This window comes from Dermacentor variabilis, chromosome 10 (assembly GCF_050947875.1).
Source record: "Dermacentor variabilis isolate Ectoservices chromosome 10, ASM5094787v1, whole genome shotgun sequence".
NCBI classification, from domain to species: Eukaryota; Metazoa; Arthropoda; class Arachnida; order Ixodida; family Ixodidae; genus Dermacentor; species Dermacentor variabilis.
This window is the reverse complement of record NC_134577.1, coordinates 54,944,258-54,966,467: the sequence shown is the minus strand read 5'-3', so window position 1 is coordinate 54,966,467 and position 22,210 is coordinate 54,944,258. Positions and strand designations below refer to the sequence as shown.

The 22,210-nt window shown below is 44.6% G+C and overlaps 1 long non-coding RNA gene across 1 annotated transcript in view; it reads right to left on the bottom strand.

Annotated features, from left to right (window-relative positions):
- Positions 1-1,094: 1,094 nt before the first annotated feature.
- The window catches only part of LOC142560556 (uncharacterized), a 252,032-nt gene continuing 230,916 nt past the window's right edge, over positions 1,095-22,210 (bottom strand). Inside the window, exon 3 of the long non-coding RNA XR_012823394.1 lies at positions 1,095-1,953. This is a non-coding gene — a long non-coding RNA (uncharacterized LOC142560556). The remainder of the gene's footprint in view (positions 1,954-22,210) is intronic.

The following is a 22,210-nucleotide window of genomic DNA, read 5'->3' as shown; positions in this document are numbered from 1 at the left end:
TGGCGAGGGAACGAAACTGCGGTTCATGTGGACGCACCAGGGATTCGGACTGCGTGGTAGCTACATCGGTGGAAGCCGTGATTGGATAGGTATAGATGTTACCAAGTACTCATTGCATCAGCTAGTGCTCGATTTCACTACTATTCTGTCGGCAAGAGTGAAGGCGTTTCTTTTAGAGTGTACGGGGCAGGATGTAAGGCACGACACAGAGTACATCATGCCTGGCGTGTACCGTGCAAACATGGACATATTATTCTTGATTGAGACTGTTCAAATGATAATAAGATTGCAGCATCATATAAAAGTCAACTTTTTATATTTTCTTAACCGTCGCCATTTCAGCAAGGACCGGCTCAATATTTCATCTATTAATCGATTAAGATGGCCACGTTACAACTTTGCTACTATTAACTGTGCTCTTTTCGGATTTAAAGGACATGAGACTACTGACCGGTAGCGAAGGGATACATGTGAGCAAGTGCACAGTGAAAAAAAAATGCAATTTGAAGTGGGTGCTCGATATGGCATGGCGCACAAATATTCAGAATCTATTTCTGAATTTCCCCCTAGTTGAATGCTCAGAAATTTCTTGATTGCAAATGCTTCGATTCCGTGACTTTAAAGCATACAAACACAGCACACAACATAAAAGCCGCGGTAAGAATGTCAGCAACTTGTCTCGACTTCGTCTTCGGTTTGCTTTTCAACTTGTCAGCGCGCCTTGTATCATTGCTGTAATCTTCTGAAGCACACAGCACCTGACGATCTATGTAGAGAGGTTGTACATCCGAGAGAACCAAGGCACAGTGCCCTTTCCTGGACCAATCTTCCAGTTAGATGTCTTTCGAAATAATTTGTTGCTCACAAGCTACTCAAGGTAACTTAATGTGGTTTAGAATTAGGTAAAGAAGGAAGCGTTCGATGATTTCTATACTTAGCAGAATGATAACGAATAAAATTAGGAAAGGAAGCTCATTGATGTCAATGTCTAGGATCTCTCTTGCCATATTATGTGATTGCACACTGAATTCAAGAATACACTACTGATATACATGCTCTTAACATTCACTAAGGTGTGAAGAATGGGGAGATATTGTATTCGTGTTTACTTTATTCCTGCGGCATGCACAGGCAACGAAAGCTTGTAAAAGCAACTTCTTGCAAAACTAATTGTGAACCTTCACACCTCACATACTTTCATCAAACAACTGGGCTGAAACAGCAAGCCTTCGCTCCCTATATGTCCTTTTGTATAGCTCTTATTTTATAAACCCGTCCTTTTATTTCGTTTTAATAAAAGAAATAGGGAGCGTGTGGAACAGGGCCGGTTACTTGCAGATAAAGTTCTACATTAAACGTTCGAACTTGAGTGTTATACGTGCACTTTCTGACAGCTAGCCACAATCGCTGAAATGCGGGCAAAGTGCTAATTTATACCTATGCCTTTTGTCCGTGTTACTTCGCGCTGCAATTCTGCGAAGAAAGTCGTCACCTTCCCGTTCATATCGCAGGAGTAGCGGCTGACAGATTCTCTTCCTCAACTCTTTCGTGTCAGTCGTCAGTTGCCGTGGTACCCAACGAGCTCAAATCTTCTTGTAACGCAGGGGGTCCTTCAGTATCTGATTCACTGAACCGAGGGAAATGGCGAGTATTCTTGAGATCTCGTACTGCTTGATCCTGTGATTGCCCCGAATCCAGTCGAATACCTGATGTTGGTGATTCTCATTAAAGACCGTTGCGGGCTGTCCACTTCGGTGCTGATACTGGAGATTTGATACAGCTGGATTTTAGTCTTGCGCTGTCGTTGCCCACCTCCGCACGGCGCTGAAGTCAACACAGGCACGCCGATAAAATTCAGTCAGACGGCGATGAATGTTAATGGGTGCACAAGGTCAGAAAGCCAGCTGTTTCAACCGGACGTCACCACTGGATATCATGGATTGCTCGATTACTCTGCAAGGAGAGCAGAGAGGAAGGTGAAGCAAGTGAGATTCTTAAGCTTAAACATCAGTGCAATAATGATAAAGACTTCAAAACCTTCGCAGTACTATTGGTAAGGTGCAGACTAACGGTTTGAATAGGTATAATTTAGCACTAAGTGTTTGACATAAGTTATAGTCGTTAAATTCCCTTTGTAAGGAAGTCAAAAGTACACCTAGCAAAACACCCAGCTATCCCGTCCAATGTGTAAACCTAAGGTTGATGAATGAGCTTGATTACAAGAAATAGATTACAAAAACAAAGGAACCAAATTTTTTTTCACACAAATATGGCCAGTAATTCTTGTGGCCGCTAAGATATCTTTACACGTGCCCCGTAACACCGGCGCTGCAAGTCCGGCATGTTTTACTAATGTCGCTTTGTAGCGTATTATGGCTCTCAAGCAGCATCTGAACCCACTGATTCTGGTTTCAAAAGCTGTCTCAACAGCTCGACATAGCCCAAGAAGGTTATGCTTGACTACACCACGGCACTTTGAGCTCGATAGTAGGTCTTCATATTTCTGCAGTTTAGTGTGAAGATATACGTTGCGTAATTAATGAATGCCGCGCGGTCGAAGTACCCGCATCAATGACTAGAAACCTGGCCTAACGCCACTGTGCGTTGATCCACACCGCCAAGCTTTATACAATGTTACTTATTCAATTACTTATCACAAAAAGAGCACGCAGTATCTGAAAAAAAAATTGCGCTTATTGTAAGCCAGATGAGCAGTCCACAGTGTGTCGTTCAACGTACGCATTGCGTGCTACATTTCCGACTTTCCTGCCAGTAATCGTAGCACCATAGTGTATACACGAGGGAGGGCGAGGGAGGCCCAGGCCCAGCACCGTTGAGTGAGCAGGGCGCACCTGCGCAAATTTCTTTTCTCGTGGCGCGTTAATCTTAGCTCACCTAAATGACGCCAGCTGGACGTGCGTACCGGTTTCGAGATAAAAGACCTAAAAGGCCAACGATCATGCAGAGCTGAGAGTTGGGCTAGCTGGTTATGTGTGAAGTGCATTATCGCTGGAAATTCTTGTAATGCTTGTTCTTGGAACTAATCAGTTACGCTGAGCAAGATTCGCAGTTGTTGAGGACATCAGGGGAGAAATATTAAAGCAAGCCTATTTTTGCGAACCATGCCAGACTACCCTATATACATATATGTACTAGCATAAGGTGCCAACAAACAAACGCACCAAGGACAACATAGGGGAAGTTACTTGTGCTTGCTAAAATGATTAAAGATGTCATAAATTATAGTGGCATTGAGATTGCTTGAAAAACTTGCCGCAGGTGGGGAACGATCCCACGTCTCTTATGCGCCTAATCCGAAGACGTTGGATCGTTCCTCACCTGCGGCAAGTTATCTTTCTAGGCAATTTCATTGCCATTAATTTATAATTTATTTACGTTAGCCAGTACAAGTAATTTTCCCTATGTTCTCATTGCTGTCTTTGTAGGCGTCTTATAATATTAATGTAAATCGGGCCCTTGGTTACTCCCCTTTCTATTCTGCTGAGTAAAAGGTAACTTCCTGCATAAAACCTGAGCATATAATATCTGCTCGCAATATTCCGTAAAACACACCAATCTAGTAATGCAGTGACATATTTGAGGGTTCTCTGTTATACTTCATTTTCATTGGTTTAGACACCCAGAATGTGTGTCAGTGCATTCTTTGCCAGTATCCCAGTGCGTGTATTTATTTATTTGTTTATTTATTTACTTATCATTTTTTAAAATTATTTACAGTACGCTCCGCTTAAAACGAACTCGAAGGGACTGAGAATTTTGTGGCGTTTATCCGAAATTTAATTTGAGCGAAGGACGCAATATTCATTGGCAATCATTTTATTCAAAAGGCGTCCGACTGTTTTGACATTACGCTATTTAAAAAAAGAGGTAATTTGGTGCAGTTTTCTTCTATTATTGTAGCATCTTTTGAGCAAAGTCATGTTATCGCAAGAAATCAGTCATCGTCTTTGACATAGTGCTGCATTCATTTACCAGAAGCTCTTGCCGTCTGGCCTGAAACTGTGACGGCGCATTGGAACAGTAATACGTATGTCTTATTCAGTAGAATCATAATTATCGCCACGAACTTGATCCATAACATTCTCAGCTTTCTCCACAAAGCATCGTCTCAGATTTCCTATTCATGGCTGCGCGAACGAAGCAGTATTGGTAGCCTAACTTCAAGATTTTACTTGTTCCGTAGTGCCCTCTCCCTGCTCACTGATCATTACTAGCCCAGTGGAGTCGTGAAGATGGAAACACGGCTACAAATTCAACATATTTAATGTGCGTGAACTTTCCCGCAAGACACTGAAATAAACTTTCTTGACTATTTAGAGCATCACCATTTCGCATGTTTATCGGACTCTATACTTCACTGAGCTAGGTGATGATTTCGCTTATTGTGGCCATCCTTGGTGGGGTTCAGACATCAGGGGAAATACACGATGAAATAAATCAAGAAAAATAGAAGAAAAAAATAAATTACGGAGCTTTATGTTCCTAAATCACAATATATATATGAGGCACGCCATAGTGTGGGGGAGTCCGGACTAATTTTGACCAACTGTTTTTTTTTCTTTCAATTTTAGCATCCACCCAACCGCCCCGTACAGAGGCGTTTTTGCATTTCGCCTCCATATAAATGCGGCAACCGCGGCGGGAATTTGATCCAGAGGCCTGGGGCTTAGCAGCGCAGCACCAAAGCCGGAAGGTAAAGGACTAACACCTAGCACACTAAGATACTACAGAAACATTTGCACCTAGCTTCAAATCTCGGTATGGTGCTATCATCATTTAAAAAATAAGGGAGTCACTAGTGCTGAATTCTGAAAATCTGATTTGAAGAGCTTTTCGTTTGATCATATCCTAAACTGCACATTTATACTGTAGGCTTCGTCGAATAACAATCATCTAAGCTAGAAGAATAACTAAAGAAAGAGCGCGTTTTAAGTTAGGTCGTGACATGCTAGTTTACTTACGCATGTTATTTTACCTACGAATATGCATACGTAAAATATATGCAGCGCATAAATTGTTAGTTATTGTGACATGAAGCTACTTATACGTTTTTACTTCATCCGGATGTATAGTGGAAAGGTTGTACTGGTGTGATAAACTGGCAACCTATTTTTGTGAAGACAGTGCTCTCTTCATTTCGCTTCATGTTTCATCTAGTGTACAAGTCAGAAAAAATATTCATGTTGGAACTAAGTAGTCGTAATATGTCCCCACTATGTACGATTTCTACAAATCACGAAGGTATGATGTCGGTACACAGATGTCTAAATACACCAATCTGATAATAGAATGATTAAATTAGAAAGCACGAATTGTTTGAGTTACTTTTCTTGTTTTGATCTAGCCTTGGGGTATGTGCCACGAGAAAGGGGGCGGTGGTGTTCATGTTTTCTGACCGATCCTCCAGAGTACATATATCACACTGAAACACAGCGGATGCAGAATTCCTAAATGTTGCTTGATAAGTGTCGTGCCTTTCACATGCCAGCACCGAATTGCACGCTTCTCAAGGGCAAATTGTTGAATATGAAAAAAAATTGTAGGCATTGCCGTACCTTGCGAAGCATTTTCAAGGCAACAGAAAGCTGTATGGGGAGTTCATGTCGCTCTACAATTTTCTCATTGGCACTTTTCATCTAAATGTATTAGTTGAGAATTTGAAAAATTATTTATCATTTTGTAATTTGGCGGACTGCAGAAAAACAAAAACTCTGAGCATCTCAAAGCGACGGCAAACAACACTGTCTTGGTGCCGTCCACCTACGTGGCATTTGAATATTTTAAAATCTCGGTTCATGATAGCTGGAAGACCCTGTATATTGTTGCTCTCTGCGATGAAGCCAAGGGGCTCGCATGTTTCAGGTTCGTGCGGCAGAACACTAGTGGCGATTGCAAAGGTTTAGGTTACCTCATCGCTGTCATTGGTTTTATCATCCCACAGAATGACAGTAACTATTGATTTTTAATGCAAAAAGGGCGATTAACTTCTTCAAAAGAAATGGAAGGCAGTCACCTCCATATAGGCATTACGTAATGACAAAAGAGCGAACAATAAAGGATAATTCACACTGGTGAGTCGCAGCTTTGGCGTGATCAAATTGGTTGCCAAGCAACCGGTCTTATATTTGACCGCAAATGGTCGCTCGGATCAAAGAGCATTTGTTTTGGGTCAGTAGCCCTCTGCTCGATCGTTGGTGTCAATGAGTCCCTAGCCTCGCTTAGACAGTTGTACATCTTCCATTATTTGTCTATTTTTTCCATGTTTACAAGTAAATGAAATCAGACATTATTACAGCAGCTGCATGAGTAATATCATTTAAACAGAACTTATTAACAGGACTGTTACCCCAAACATATGATGAACTGACCAGTATCGAGAAGCAGTTTAGAGCCAACGTTGAGTCGCCTGACTTCGGATTCGGTGCGATCTCGGATTCGTGTGTTCATCAGCTCGCCATGGCCTAAGATTTCGAGAAAAGCATTGGTCTCTTTGGCACATAGCAGTTTTTTTGCCATTCTACTCTCTCAGTAGCATTGCTAACATGCATAATATCAACGAGATAATTGGTAAGAACTGCAATGCACAATGCAGCAACACCGAAAAAAACGAAGTTTGAATCTCATTTCTATGTGAAAAGGAAACCTACAGGTGAATCTCCTTTTGCACCAATATTTGTATGGGACCATGTTACACCGTTTGAGAGTCACTAGAGTGGGGTAGTGGGTAATTCGTTGTTTATTTAAATAAACAAATGAAGGAACGAAAGGCACGAATTTACTGCTGACTGCGCTGTGACATCGCTGTAACTGTTTAGCCAGATCAATGACTCAATGCGCTCATGAAGACACGGATCCTGCGATTCTCTCTGGCCTTGGTTTCTCTCGCAGGTTCACCTGTTTCCTGGAGCAGAGACGTGAGCAGCATCCTCTGTCACAGGCTCATGTCAGATCACGCGTGCCAATTGCGAGCAAATTAGGGGACACGTGATTAGGGGACACGTGATCCAGCCTTGTGGACGGCATGAAGAGTCCGTTTAATACGTCTCCGCGCAGCTGGCTACTCTACTTTGGATGTCGGGCGAAGAAGATGTCCAGTAGGGCGCAACCTTCTTGTTCTGCATGTCGAAGTGAAATATATATATAACGCCATCTTGCGATATAAGAAATTATTGGATATAACCAAGTACGCGAAAAATTATCAAATCTTTTCGCTGTTATTAACGTGTACGCATATAGAAGTATATAAACGAATGTCACATACTAAATGTGTTGTCATGTCGCGTGGCAATTTGTTATGACGACCTTCGACTGTATTACGCGACCACATTATACGTCAGATATGTTCTACAATCAAAACCCTTGCAACCGTCATTGTGGCGGTTGTTTTCATGCAAACAATGCAAAACTTGTTACGACATATTAAAGAATTCTATTGAATACGATAAAAATCAAGGCTTTTAATTTATGGTAACATAAAAGAAATTTAGTGAATTTTAAACTTGCTTCGTAATATTTTATACAGTAAAACTTCGTCATAGCAAAGTTGGACGACGAAACAGGATTTGTCACATCATTTACTGCGTCATTCAAACTGCCCATACTGCACTGTGAATTTCTAGGGAATATGAAGGTTAATTTGAGCTACTTCATTTTTTCTAACATTCGGTATATCCTGTTTCGTTATAACAACATTTAACTAATTCCTTGTATTCCTGATCATTTTATTTAGGTCCAACCGTATATGCTCAGCTACAAACTTGCACATTTCCACTTGTTTTTCATGCTACAACTATCGAACTGATAAAAGCTGTGTTAGCGTTCATCATCAACATGCAACCAATGTGGAAAACGTCTGTAACTATTTCCATCTCTACACACTTTTTCATTAGGGTATAATGTGACTATGTCACCTTCGCGCATTGTGCCTATACCTGAAAGTGCTGTTTGCTTCGGTTCATTTTGAGCTAGCCATGACAGGAAAAAATACAAGAGCTGCAATTCAAGTAGCGCCCATTGGTGTTCAATAGCTGCACTCACGTGAAAGGTTGATGATTCGAATAACAAACAACCTAGCTTTAAATATAGCATTAGAAAGTTAGACAAGAACCGTGCTGAAGCTTTTGTGTATCCACTCAAATGTTTCAGAATACTTCACAAACCGCTGTTACATACTATTAAGGATTCTGCATCTGATCTGCATAATTCTGTAGCAATTATTAATGAAAATATACCGTAAGCTACGTTTCTTTTGTGAGCTGGAGATTTCCGGCCGAATTCTGAGATCCGGAATAATTTGATAGTATTGAACTTTATAAAGCACAATTTGGGATATCATCAGCGTAAACTTAAAAGTGAATAATTCCGAAAATCTTCTGACATATTCTTCCATTTTCAAGAACACCTCCATTTGTAAATGCGGCTTCAATTGAGCCTTCAAAATGTAAACTTCGGACCACTACTCCATGTTTAACAACCGACTACAGAGTAATTCCATGTATTTGCTCTAACAGGCATTCGAATAGGTTATTTTGTGGTCACGTTTCTATTTATGCTGATGGTTCACTGATAGAAATGTAAATAGGTATAACCCACTTGCAAGACATAGGCACAGGCGCTCAATACAGTACAGAATTGCTTGACTGCATAATAAATGTTTCGCTGAACTAGCTTAATTTGCGCCTCGCAATCGGAGCAGCTCAAGAAGATCACTACACTCATAAAACAGTTGCACCCTTTGGGGTGTATATGTGCCGCACAACTTGCTTCCGTTTCCTTTTTTGAAAACGCTGTTCTCGTTACTTTCCTGTCGAGAATGCTATGTCATGCTGATAACGCGCATGCCGTTTGTGATTTTGAAGTACCGGGCTCGCAGCGTTAAAGAAAGGAAATGCGGGCAAGAGAGGTGACGATTATTTTTGTGTGGCATATATTCACCCAAGAGGGTGCAACTGTTTTTAGAGCGTAGTTTCAGTGTCAAAATTTATCTAGCGTGCCGATTCATTAATAGGACTTACGCTTTTGACAAGAACTTTGCTGACTTCAGAAAGCAGCAGTGTGCCATCGACAGTTCAATATTTGAAATATGCGTAGCTGTCTGCTGTTCATGAGACGGGCCATAATATGGCCGAAATTTTCAGGCTAGAATTTCCCTACATGCAGCTATAGAGCGACTTACGTTTAATAATTAATACTGTAAGGTATTTACTAACTGTGTATAGTACTCGCTTGCTCTAGGAACAATAGGTGTGGGTCACTGCTCCTTTCTCAGTACAGTGCAGTACAGCACGGTACAGAACACTTCTACGCATTGCGGCTTATCATATCTCCCCCATCCTGAATGCATTTCACTTCTTTAATGCTGCCTGGTACTTTCAGGTCATGAATCGCATGCAGGTGTCAACGAGACATAGCGCTCCTGTCCGGAAAGTAGCGAGTTCAGATTGTTAAGTAAAGCAGTCATAGGCAAGATTGATGACGAATGTCGTGGGGGACGATTTAAGCACCAGTACACGATAGTCCTGTATATGATAGTTCATGATAACTGGAAAAAAATGTATGTACGCTATACACTGCTTTGAAATATGCTACTACATTGTGAGGGAGGGCGAATAGCAATATTTGAGACCGAATCGAATGAAAATCATGTAGTCCCAGACTCGTATCGAATCGCGTCGAATACTGAACACCTTTAGGTTAGCTTTTTAAATAAATATTAATCGTTTTCCCAGATATAAAAGCATGTTAACATTGCAGTACTGAAGTGTGCAAGTTCCTGCTGTTATTACATCGTGGTTCATGAAGTATTGTTCATTAAACGCATGAATGGAGCATTAGGAACAAAGTAGTAGTTTATTCGCATGCACAGGGTTCTTCAAAGTGTATTAATAAATACTTTACAGCTTAATCTGGCTACGCAAGTTATGAGACCTGCTTCACAACGCAAGTTCCCATGTAGTGTTTAGATACTATGCTCGCATTGGGGGGGGGGGGGGGGGGGTGAAAGTTTGCAGTAATTATTTTCCAATTTTACTTCTATTTGGAGGCAGGTAACATTTAGGAAAATTCGGAATATATTCGCATTTACGATTAGCAAATATTCGAAGACCGAGTCGTATAGGACACTATTCGTTTCGTTATTCGAAAGTATGAAATATTTGCGCACACCAATTAATTTGTTAGTGGGGCTTATGCAACACCCTTGTAAACATCGTAAACAATTTATTGCAAGTGGTGACTTAGTAAGTTACATTTCTCCAATTTAGATACCCTGGGGCTTATGCAACACCCTTGTAAACATCGTAAACAATTTGATGCAAGTGGTGACTTAGTAAGTTACATTTCTCCAATTTAATTACCCTGACAGATGAAGTTGACAGGTCTGCAGTATCTGGTCTTGGTGCCTAGTTACGTAGTCGTAAACTTGGCGTTGCTGCATTTTTCTTTCAAGGCTTGCAGCTGTTCGGCATATTTTGTGAAAAAAGCACTTCAGGTCCGTAATCAAATCTTTTATGCGCATAGCTGTAGAGTTTACCTATCTCTCAAACGTTACATACTTCATTCTTTCAAAGCAGCCCAGCTGTTGTCTCATAAAAGCATGTATTTGTTTTATATGCATCCGAATTGATAATTACTCCTTTTATGCAAATGCACGTCGTCTGATTACGCTTACAGCACTTGAAGATAAAACAGTAAAACCGCACGACAGTTAGTAAAAACAGTCTATAAAACCGCAGGAGAGTACATGCGTGTATACCGGTATAGGCTGGATAACGCAATGCTGGGCTGCATGCTCGGGCCTCGAAAGCGCATAGTTGTGTTTGGCTACCTTTACCGGAGAGTGCTCGCGTATTAGCTCGAGCCAACGTATTCCTCACGACTGACGTCATTTGGGAAAGCGTGCGCCGGAGCCGCGAGAGGGCAGCGCTGGGAGACGAGCACATTGGTCGCGCGGTACGTTACGTTTGTTGCTGAATGTTAACTCGAAGCATGTGTTCCCGCGTGAGAGCATTGTTGCATTCGCAGATTTAGATGACGTGTCCAGTTGACTAGTTTATATGAAGTACACTGTATTACGGCGCTTACAGCCACCGGAGTCCATATATTTCTACTTCCCGTTGTTCATAGCACCGACGGTCTGTCGAGCACTATACAAATTCCTGAAAACTCAGCAGAACATGCGACAACCGTTTATTTCTTCCTGAATGAGTTGTCAGCACTCTCAAATGTTTGTATTTTGTATTTTTTCACAGTTACAGAGCAGCGCGCGCATCGGAAGTGGCGATGATGGCGAGGATCTCCCCATCACGCACTTTGAATGACAGTCCCTCGAGGAGGAGCAACTGGGTGTCCGGTTCGCCGCAGTGCCGCTGACCGATGCTGGAGCGGTCCAGCTCGAACGACGGGTGTCGAACCTGCGTCCGAGCGGTCACGTTTGTCGTCACGACGACGTGGTCATTGACACCATTACCTAAAATTCCTGCAAACGCCTACTTACGCACATATAAAAGAAACACCGGAAGCAGCACTTGCGATAAGGCCAGCATTTCGACGATAATGACGACGTGTAATGCCGATGGTATGCACGATGACTCACACGTCACATGCAGTGAGTCGAACTATTTAGATGCGTTGGCAGGGAAGCGGTTGAGTAGCTTAAGGAGAATAGGAGGGTGGGGGAGGTCATCGGAGTGGAACACTACAGGTAAGGGCGCTCAGGTCATTATCTAGTTGTTAATGACAAAGCAAAGACAAGTCAAAACTTGGTCGAACCTCGGGGTCGAGATGGACAGCTCAAAAGATCAAAAGGTGGGCGAAGTCTCAGGTAAGTGGTTCTACTCGTGTTGCGAATGCCCCGCCGTCTTCTGCATAGGAAAGCATTGCTGCCGTTGTCGTCGCACGCTATACCTTCTTTAACCCCCGCCAGCTCACCTGACGTAACGTAGCCTAATCTCATGTTGAACTAGTTTAATTAACCGCTCGCTAGATTTGTGTGTTCTCGAGGTGGTTTCAGCACTTGAAATCTCTTTAATGAGTAGGAAATACGACCGCATTACGGCAGGCTGGATTTAACTGGGTACGTTTAGGTGTTCTAAGTTGTCCGTGACCTGTACCTGTAACAGCTGAGCATAACCGTTATCAGGGCTTCAAGCGGATGGATGTCCGGCGAAGCCACCGCTGCAACTGCTGAGGAGGGCTATGCAATGCTTTAGTGTTTGAAAGTATGCATACGAACAATAATTTAGAGTAATGTCAGTAATGGAAATAATGGTAATCTTGACTGAATCCCGCCACTGGTCGTACTGCCGTTTGTTTTTCCCTTTGCCATTCACGTCTCGTATTTGCGCTCCTGCCCTTGAGTCATATGTGTTGCGAACCCATAGGAAAAAGCTAGTGGCGGCGATTCCCGCTTGGCAAGCTGCCGTCGCCTTAGCAACTTGTGCAACAGCGATCTTTAGCGGGGAACGTATACGGGAAGCGCTACGTGCTTCGCACTGTCAGCAGGAGCGCCTTATCAACAAATATGTTGTTGGGATGTTTGTTCTCTGCTTGTTCATTATTGAAACGAATGCGTTTCTGCATGTTGTATACGTGATTTCAAGCAGTGTGCTATTTTCGCTTCACTTTGCTCTGTCCTTGAAGCCTGCTCCACCTCCGATGCGGTTCGGCCGGCTGGTGCACTACCTCCACGATAGGCCCACAGTTTTGCTGCCCACGGACATGGACGCTAAAAGTGCCGACCAACAAAAGGCTAGCAGCTTCGCTGTAGTAAACAGGCTGAAGTAAGCGAAATTGCGTTTCAAATTTCGTTAAGAGTTGCGTACTTCCCAAAGCACGACTATCGTACGTAATATCGCGACCTGTCACCTGATGACGCTCAGCCGCGCCCACCCGCGTAACACAGAAGCTTCGACCACGCGGCTTAGCGGCTATCGCGGTCGTCGGGTCTCGCTAATTTGAATTAGTTTTGAATATGCAACCAGCCTCAACCCACGCAAAATTTAGGATCAGGCCACATGCATGCTTGACATCGCGCGCACACTCCTGTTTAAAAGTATTGGCAGACTTCGCTTTGTATTGAGCTATTGCACACAACGTAGAATTTAGATGCGGCTACTACTTGTTGGTCGAGCTGGCGTTGCTCAGCACGAAGCGAAGTATGCGAAGGCGCCTAGCGAGGAGGGGCCCGGACCGACCGGCACTGCGCTCGTGTGGCCTGAGTTCGGTGTCGTCACAGGCTGGTTGATGGCTCAAACTGTCACAAATATGCGATGCCCAACGGCTACTATATTTGCAAGCAGCGAGGCCAAAGTTTCATGGCTACTGCAACGTTTTAGTGTAAGCGGAGGATCACAATCAATGTACTTTATGCGAAAACGGGGATAGTTAGATGATATTTATATACAGAAGTAGGTCCTGTAGTTAGAATCAGAAATGAGGCCCCCTGTGCACGATGACAAGACTTATTCAAACCACCATGGCAACTAGTAAAATGTTCGATATTAAGAGGGTTTAGGAGGCAGGACACAAAAGAGCGCAAAAACAGCAGTCGAGTGCATTGAACAATAACAAATCTGTGGATTTCTACCTAATAGGCTTAAAATAAAACATCTGAAAAAGGAGAGTATAGGATGAAGTTGAAAGAAAGTGGTGACGTCCTGTATGAAACCTTTGAGCGTTCAGCAATTTTACAGGAATTGGTAATGCGTTCCAGAAAGAAAGCTCACGATAGTTGCCGTAATATGTGCGAACGCTTGGCAAAAAAAGTTATTCTCTGCAAATCTAGTTTTGTTTGTATTCAGAGGCGATTCCCTTGCTGTTATGGTTACTGGAATAATATTGCTTAATGCCCTAAAGATCAAAATGACAAGGTTATATTTAAATATATCAGTCACATGCAAAATATTACGTGCATGTAATTGATTAGAACTTGTGCTACGAGACGTTAGGTGATGTATCTTTCCCGATTATTGAATGCTATAGCTAATGTCAAGGTGACCAGAAAAGCATAATAAAGCGTTATGAACATACAAATTGGAAATATGGCCGTGCCCTAATTAGAACACGTAGTGCATACACCATTTTCTCCTTTTCCGTTAGCTACGTGAAGGTCAAATTTCAGGAGGCGATCAAATTCCACACCTAAACAGGAGCAATGATCAACTGCTCTGATATATTGGCTGTTGATGGAAGTGGAACGAAGGTGCTCAGGCAATCGCTAATGTCAGATAAAGACGACAAAATTCCTCTTATTATGATTATTCTGCGGCTTATTACGTTCCCAATGCGTGAATATTTCCTCAAGATCTTCGTTTACCTTTCTTATTGGCGGTGTTACACAATTAATAGAATTAAATATAATGGTGTCATCAGCATACAGAACGCACTCGAATGAGGAGAGGCAACTAGGCAGATATTCAAATAAATTAGGAGAAATATGGCCGCCTATGTTAGCAGTAGCTTCTTTAGAATAGCATCCAGAAATGCTAACGACATGATCCGTATCTTGCAACTACGGATTAGGAGTGCACCCTATTTCTGCATTTTTTCGGTTAGAGTGGGAGTTAAGATACGATGAAAGTGCCCACGGGAACTGCGAAAAATGCTTTTTTAACAACAATTAGATCATCAGTTAGTATTAGTTAGGCTACAAAGGAAGATTTCATTGTCAAGTACAACTCTCTAGCATGAAGACATTAAGATAAAGCTATTGTGAAAGCATAGAACGATATCGTTGTAATCGGTAATGTCTGTGTTAGCAATGCCAGCGCCCGGTGGGCCTGTTGAGTTTGAAAATGTTTGATCAATAAAGGTGCCATAGGGATTCTTAGTTTGCGGTATGAATATTTAAGTACCCTCCCTACTCACTTTGCTATGAAAAAAGGTGCTCAAATAGAACACTTACGCGACGTGGTATCCAAAAAGGTAATTTTGATATCGTTGCACTTAACAGGCAATATATTTTCCATCGCTTGACGAAAGCCACAACAGAACTCAGTAACTTAGCAGAGGGTGAGTGAAAAGTATACATAGGTGCACAACCGTAGTCACTCGTCTCTCGCTGAGGATATGATAGTCGCGCATCATGAACTTATTCAGCGCAGATGACTGGTAAGAAGCCATGGTGGATGGCAATTGCAATGAAGGGCCAGAATACGGGCTGTTGAATGAATAGAGGAAGGTCAGACTCCTTTACGGCGGCAGTATAGCGAGCACTAGTGCAGGTGTTGCGAAGAATGGTCGACGGTAGATGAAGGTGGCCTTTAAGTAGCGATGCCGTGACTAGCCAGCCCTACCCGGTGGTCCTCTGTGAAGATCCTGCTTCGCAAGATCGCCTGCTTGATGACACAAGGGGTTGATCCAGCAGAAACGCCGAATTCTGTGCAACGCGAAAGGAATACGTGAGCCAGTGCGCGAGCACAACTACCGCTGCTGCTAAGGAAATGATCTGTACAGTTGGCAACAGTGCGATAGTCCTACTGGTGGAAGTACGTAATTCATAGTGAAGTTCGAAATACAGTTCCTTGCTTCAGGCTGTATGTTAAGCTGCGACAAAAATATGCACAGTAATGGTAGTGTATGATGAAATATGTCAGCCCGACAAGAGTGAGAATGATGTTGAAAAAAAGCATGTGAGAGAAAGGCGACCTCGTGCTCCGCTTGCGAGCTCCTGGCTTCGAACACGACTGAAAATTTGACGATGTTCACAGCAGCAGAGCATGCCTTCTGCGTACTTTTTGTTTGTTTATCAGCCCTCTTTTACCCCTATATTGCTTAACGCACCTTTTGTACGCTGGACGGCTTCAGACCTTGAAATTCGATTTTGCGTACGTAAAACGTAAGTAGCGGTATTAATAGGCTGGCGTCAAATGCCAATTGTGAATAAGCTGATGAATCCCATTACTAATGAAAGTGCTGATTGTTTTGAGTCGTTTATGCGATTTAGTGCAAATGTACTCTCCATGGCGAGAAATAAAGGTGTACGAAATCTTTGGATTTACTTTGATGTAAATCCAAAACTGTTGTCAGTTTTCTCGGATGCCTCCAACAGCAAACTCTGCAATGTAAGTATTAGGAAACTTCAGCTGGAAGAGGCCTCATAGCGGGACAACAGCAGGTGACTTCTGCAATTTGGGCAGTGCATGTTTGTCACTTAGCACAGGCAGAGTCCATTAAATGTGTCGTGACTTATCACGCCCCTCTGAACTGGCGCCTGCGTATGTGTTGTGTAGGCGGGAAAGGTGCAGGTAACGTTGACAATTTGCGTAGGCGAAGCGTGTAGGAGAAAAAAAACCGGTATGTGCGCTGCTCTTTTTTTCTTCTTAAAGGCTCGGTCACGCACTTTGCTTGTGCGTTCCGATGTGAAATTCTGCCCACGGGAGGAAGAATCAAGGTAATTTAGCCGGTGGGAGAAGTGTGGGCATAGTCTTTCCGGCCTTCAATGGCTTCGTGACCTTGCAGTGCAATTAGAACGTAAAGTTTGAACGAATTGCCCTGCTACGGAGTTTGTGCACCAAACCGTGTCGCGAAATCTGAAGTGATGCAAGCGTAGTAACGCGCAGAGGTGGATGCAGTAACACGTAGCGCCACCGTGCAGCCAGAATCGTTGGAACAGGTGGAGCCGCGTGCATGTTGAAATCGACCTCACGACGGCGCTGACGACCCCGCCCCCTTGTGCATGTAAAAACCGACTGCACCTCATCGCTGATGACCCCCCCCCCCCCTATATGTGTGTCATCAGCGATGAGGTCCGGTCGGTTTTGACATGGTCGGGGGCGGGGGGGTCATCAGCGATGAGGTCCGGTCGGTTTTGACATGCATTCGGGGGGGGGGGGGGGTTCATCAACGATGAGGTCCCGTCGGTTTTGACATGCATGGGGGGGGGGGGTCATCAACGATGAGGTCCCGTCGGTTTTGACATGCAGTCGGGGGGGGGGGGTCATCAGCGATGAGGTACTGTCGGTTTTGACATGCATTGGGGGGGGGGGTCATCAACGATGAGGTACCGTCGGTTTTGACATGCATTGGGGGGGGGGTCATCAGCGATGAGGTACCGTCAGTTTTGACATGCATTGGGGGGGGGGGTCATCAACGATGAGGTACCGTCGGTTTTGACATGCATTGGGGGGGGGGTCATCAGCGATGAGGTCCCGTCGGTTTTGACATGCATTGGGGGGGGGGGTCATCAGCGATGAGGTACCGTCGGTTTTGACATGCACTGGGGGGGGGGGGGTCATCAACGATGAGGTACCGTCGGTTTTGACATGCATTGGGGGGGGGGGGTCATCAGCGATGAGGTCCCGTCGGTTTTGACATGCATTGGGGGGGGGGGGGTCATCAGCGATGAGGTACCGTCGGTTTTGACATGCATTGGGGAGGGGGGGGGTCATCAGCGATGAGGTCCCGTCGCTTTCGACACGCATTGGGGGGGGGGGGGGTCTTCAGCGATGAGGTCCGGGCTGTTACCACGTACATAGGGGGGGGATATCAGCGATGAGGTGCGGTCGGTTTTTACATGCAGACGGCTGGGGGGGGGGGGGGCGGTCATCAGCGACGTCGTGCGGTTGAACATGCACGCTGCTCCACCTGTTGCAGCGATTCTGGCTGCGCGGTGGCGCTACGTTCCACTGCATTCACCTCTGAGCGTTACATACGCTTGCATCACTTATCATTCCGCGAGAGGGTTTGGTGCGCTAACTTTCGAGCAGGATAATTCATTCAAATTTTACGTACTCAATCACACCGCAAGGTCACGAAGCCATTAAAGCCCGGAAAGACAATGCCCACAATTCTCACATTGGCTAAACCACCCTGATTGTTCCACCGCACACATCAGTTCTTTGCCTACACGCTTCGCCTACGCAAATTGCCAGTGTTACCTGTACCTTTTCTGCCTACACAACACGTACGTAGGCGCCAGTTCAGCGGCGCGTGATAAGTCATCCAGACTCATTTAATGGACTCTACCTGTGGTGACAAACATACAATGCCCAAATTACAGTAGAAGTCACTTGCTGTTGTCCCGCTATGAGGCCGCTTGCTGCTGAAGTTTCTTAATACTTACATTGCAGATTTCGCTTTTGAAGGCATCCAAGAAAAATGACAACACAGTTTTGGATTTACATCAAAGTAAATCCAAAGATTTTGTACACCTTTATTTCTCGCCATGAAGAGTGCATTTGTACTACATCAATTGAGTAAACGAATCGAAATAATCAGTGTCTTCATTGCTGATGGGACTCACAAGCTTATCCACTATTGGCATTTGACTCCAGCCTATTAATATCGCTACCTACGTTTTACGTGCGCAAATTTGGATTTCAAGGGCTCGAACGTTCCAGCATACAAAAGGTGCGTTAGGCATTGTAGGGGTAAAATGGTGCTGATAAACAAACAAAAAGTACGCGGATAGCATGCTCTGCTGCTGTGAACATCGCCAAATTTTCAGTCGTGTGCGAAGCCAGGAGCTCGCAAGCGGAGCACGAAGTCGCCTTTCTCTCAGATGCTTTATTCAACAACATAATTCTCACTATTTTCGGGCTGACATATTTCATCATACACTACCATTACTGTTATTATTTTTGTCGCGGCTTAACATACAGCCTGAAGCAAGGAACTGTGTTTCGAACTTCACTATGAATTACGTACTTCCACCAGCAGGACTATCGCACTGTTGCCAACTGTACAGACCATTTCCTTAGCAGCAGCTGTAGTTGTGCTCACGCACCGGCTCACGTATTCCTTTCGCGTTGCACAGAATTCGGCGTTTCTGCTGGATCAACCCCTTGTGTCATCAAGCAAGCAATCTTGCGAAGCAGGATATTCACAGCGGACCACCGGGTAGGGCTGGCTAGTCAAGGCATCGCTAGTTAAAGCCGCCTTCACCTACCGTCGACCATTCTTCGCACCAGCGGCACTAGTGCTCTCTATACTGCCACTGTAAAGGAATCTGACCTTCCTCTGGTCATGTAACACCCTGTATTCTGGCCCTTCATAGCAATTACCATCCAACATGGCTCCTTACCATTCATCTGCACTGAATAAGTTCATGATGCGCGACTATCGTATCCTCAGAGAGAGACGAGTTTGTGCACCTATGTATACTTTTCACTCACCCTCTGCTAAGTTGCTGAGTTCTGTTGTGGTTGTCGTCAAGCCATGGAAAATCTATCGCATGTTAAGTTCAACGATATCAAAATTCCCTTTTTGTATACCACGTCGCGTAAGTGTTCTATTTGAGCACCTTTTTTCGCCGTTTTGGGTATCAATGTTTAAGTACTCTCACCATTCACTTTGCTAAGAATACCTATATTGATCAATGATTACAATGATCAATGAATGGCACCTTTATTGATCAATGATTTGCGAACTCAACCGACCCACCGGCCGCTGGCATTCCTAACACAGAAATTACTGATTACAATGCTATCATCCTACGCGTTTACAATAGCTTAATCTTAAAGACTTCATGCTAGAGAGTTGTACTTAACAAAGCAATTTTGTTTGTAGCATAACTAATAACTAGTCAGGAGCTGTATGATCTAATTATCCGTGACAAAGCTTCTTTCGCAGTTCCCGAAGATACTTTGATCGTATTTTGCAGAAATAAGGCTGCACTTCTTATCCGTAGTTGTAAGATAAGGAACTAGTCGTTAGCATTTCTTGATGCTACTCTAAAGAAGGTACTACTAACGTAGGAGCCCCTATTTTTCCCAATTTATATAAAGATCTGCCTAGTTTTTTCTCCTCATCGAAGCCCATTATTACGCTGATTACACAACTATAGTTTTAACAATTGTGTAACAATGCTAATAAGTAAGGTAAATGAAGATAATGAGGAAATATTGAAGCGGTGCGGACGTAAAAAGCTGAAGAATAATGACAATAACACCAATTTTGTCGTATTTACCTGACATTAGCGATTGCTTGAGCACCTTCATTCCAGTTCCATCAACAACCAATTGTTGTGTGCGCGCGAAACCAAGCACGCGTGTTATCGCGTGCTGTCTGCGCATGCTCTCTGCCCGGCTATCTCTTATCGGGTAGCCCGTGCTGGTTTTAAAAGACCGCTCGCACGGGCCCACCGCGCGCAGTATGTAACCTGTTGGCTGCCTGCCAAGTAACAGGAATAAACGTTCTTTCGACGCTACGTCTACGCCGCCCAGTTCTTGGATGCCAGACATGACATATTGGCGACGAGGATGGGATGACCGCCGTACGGAATTCGCAGTGTGAAGAACCTGGCCTCTGTGTAAAAGCTTCCCGCCACGAAGATTTCCCTGCGGTGAAATTCCTGAAACTGGCATCACGGCAGCCGAAACTTCCAAGTGAGTCATGAGTCACATCGGCCACATTGAACCTTTCGACGAGACCACGAGTGACTGGCGCTCGTACGAGGAAAGGTTGAAAGCCTATCTTTTGGTCAACGATGTTCCAGTAGCAAAGAAGGTTCCTGCGTTCCTGAGTCTCATCGGCGCGAAGACCTACGCGCTGCTCAAGTCGCTGACGGCACCGGACGCACCGTCGTCACGAGAGTTTGACAGTCTCCTGAAACTCCTGAGCGATCACCTGGCACCGCAGTCGTCTGTCATCGCAGAGCGTGCTAAATTTTACAAGCGGTCACAGCGAAGCGGTGAGTCCATTACCGAATTTGTCGCGGAACTTCGAAGGCTGGTGCAGAGTTGCGAATTTGGAAGTTTCTTGGATGAAGCGCTCCGGGACTGTTTCGTTTGCGGCCTGCTCCGCGAGGACATTCAGCGTGTGTTGTTCACGGAAGACAAAAAGCTAACCTTCCAAAAGGCCGTAGATAGAGCTCTTGCCATGGAAACTGCAACGATTAGCGCGGCGTTCACGCATAACAGCGCATCCCCGGCGTACGAAGTGAACAAGGTTCGAGGCGAAAAGCAGTCTGTGATGTCGGCAAGCTGCTTCCGTTGCGGGTCACCCAATCACTCTAGCGAAGCATGCCCTCATATCGGCGATACATGTTACAATTGTAACCGAAAAGGGCATATTCAACGCGCCTGCAGGAAAGGAAAGAAAGCTAGGGAGGCAAAGCTCCGGAAACGTGTGAAGATGCTCACGTCCGTCCGAAACGAGTCGTCTGTCTCACTTAAATCATTCAACGCAGACCCATTTACTGTACCCGTGAACGTTGACGGTGTCCTACTGACGATGGAGCTTGACACCGGCGCAGCCGTATCCGTCATATCATGGCGCGAATTCCAGAGGTTGTTTCCACGTAAGCGACTTCAGCCAGCATCGTTAAAGCTGCGCACGTATACTGGGGCCATAGTAAAACCGAAGGGTCTGGCGAAAGTCGTCGTGCGCCACAACGACCAGTGCGTGGAGCTTCCCCTGTACGTCGTGGACTCTACAGGACCGGCACTCCTCGGCAGAGAATGGTTGCAAGATATTCGTTTGGATTGGAAGAACCTAGTTTTTTTTAATCACCTTGGTCTCTCTCGAGAAATATCAAAGCACTGGCAAGAAAAGCTGGAAGCCATGCTAGAAAGCCATTCCGAACTTTTCAAGGATGAGCTAGGTACCATCACGGAAGAGCAGGCCGAGCTTGTCCTTCGCGAAGGGTCACAGCCGAAGTTTGTAAAGGCAAGAAGCGTTCCCTTTGCTCTGCAACGTGCAGTAGAAGCGGAACTTGTGAAAATGGAGAAGCTTGGCATCATAACGCCTGTTGCTACAAGCGAATACGCAACGCCCTTGGTACCGGTAGTGAAGAGGGATGGAAGCCTCCGACTGTGTGGCGATTATAAAACCACCGTCAATCCCTGTCTAGAAGTAGACCGCTACCCGCTACCTCGGATAGATGACCTTCTCGCAGCGCTTGCAGGAGGGGAGGAATTTTCGAAGATTGACCTGAGTAGGGCCTACCAGCAGGTAGTTATGGCGGAAGGCTCCCGGAAACTACTGACGATAAACACGCATAAGGGCTTGTATACTATGAACCGTCTGGCTTTCGGCATTTCGTCCGCCCCAAGCATATTTCAAAGAATTATGGACAACATGCTGAAAGGGTTGGAAGGAGTCAGTTGCTACCTTGACGACATCCTGGTCACAGGCAAGACCAAGCGAGAGCACTTCCGTAACTTGGAAGCCGTCTTGTCAAGATTGCAGGAACGCGGTGTGCGCATCCGGCGCGATAAGTGCTCGTTCTTTCAACGAGAGCTCCGTTATC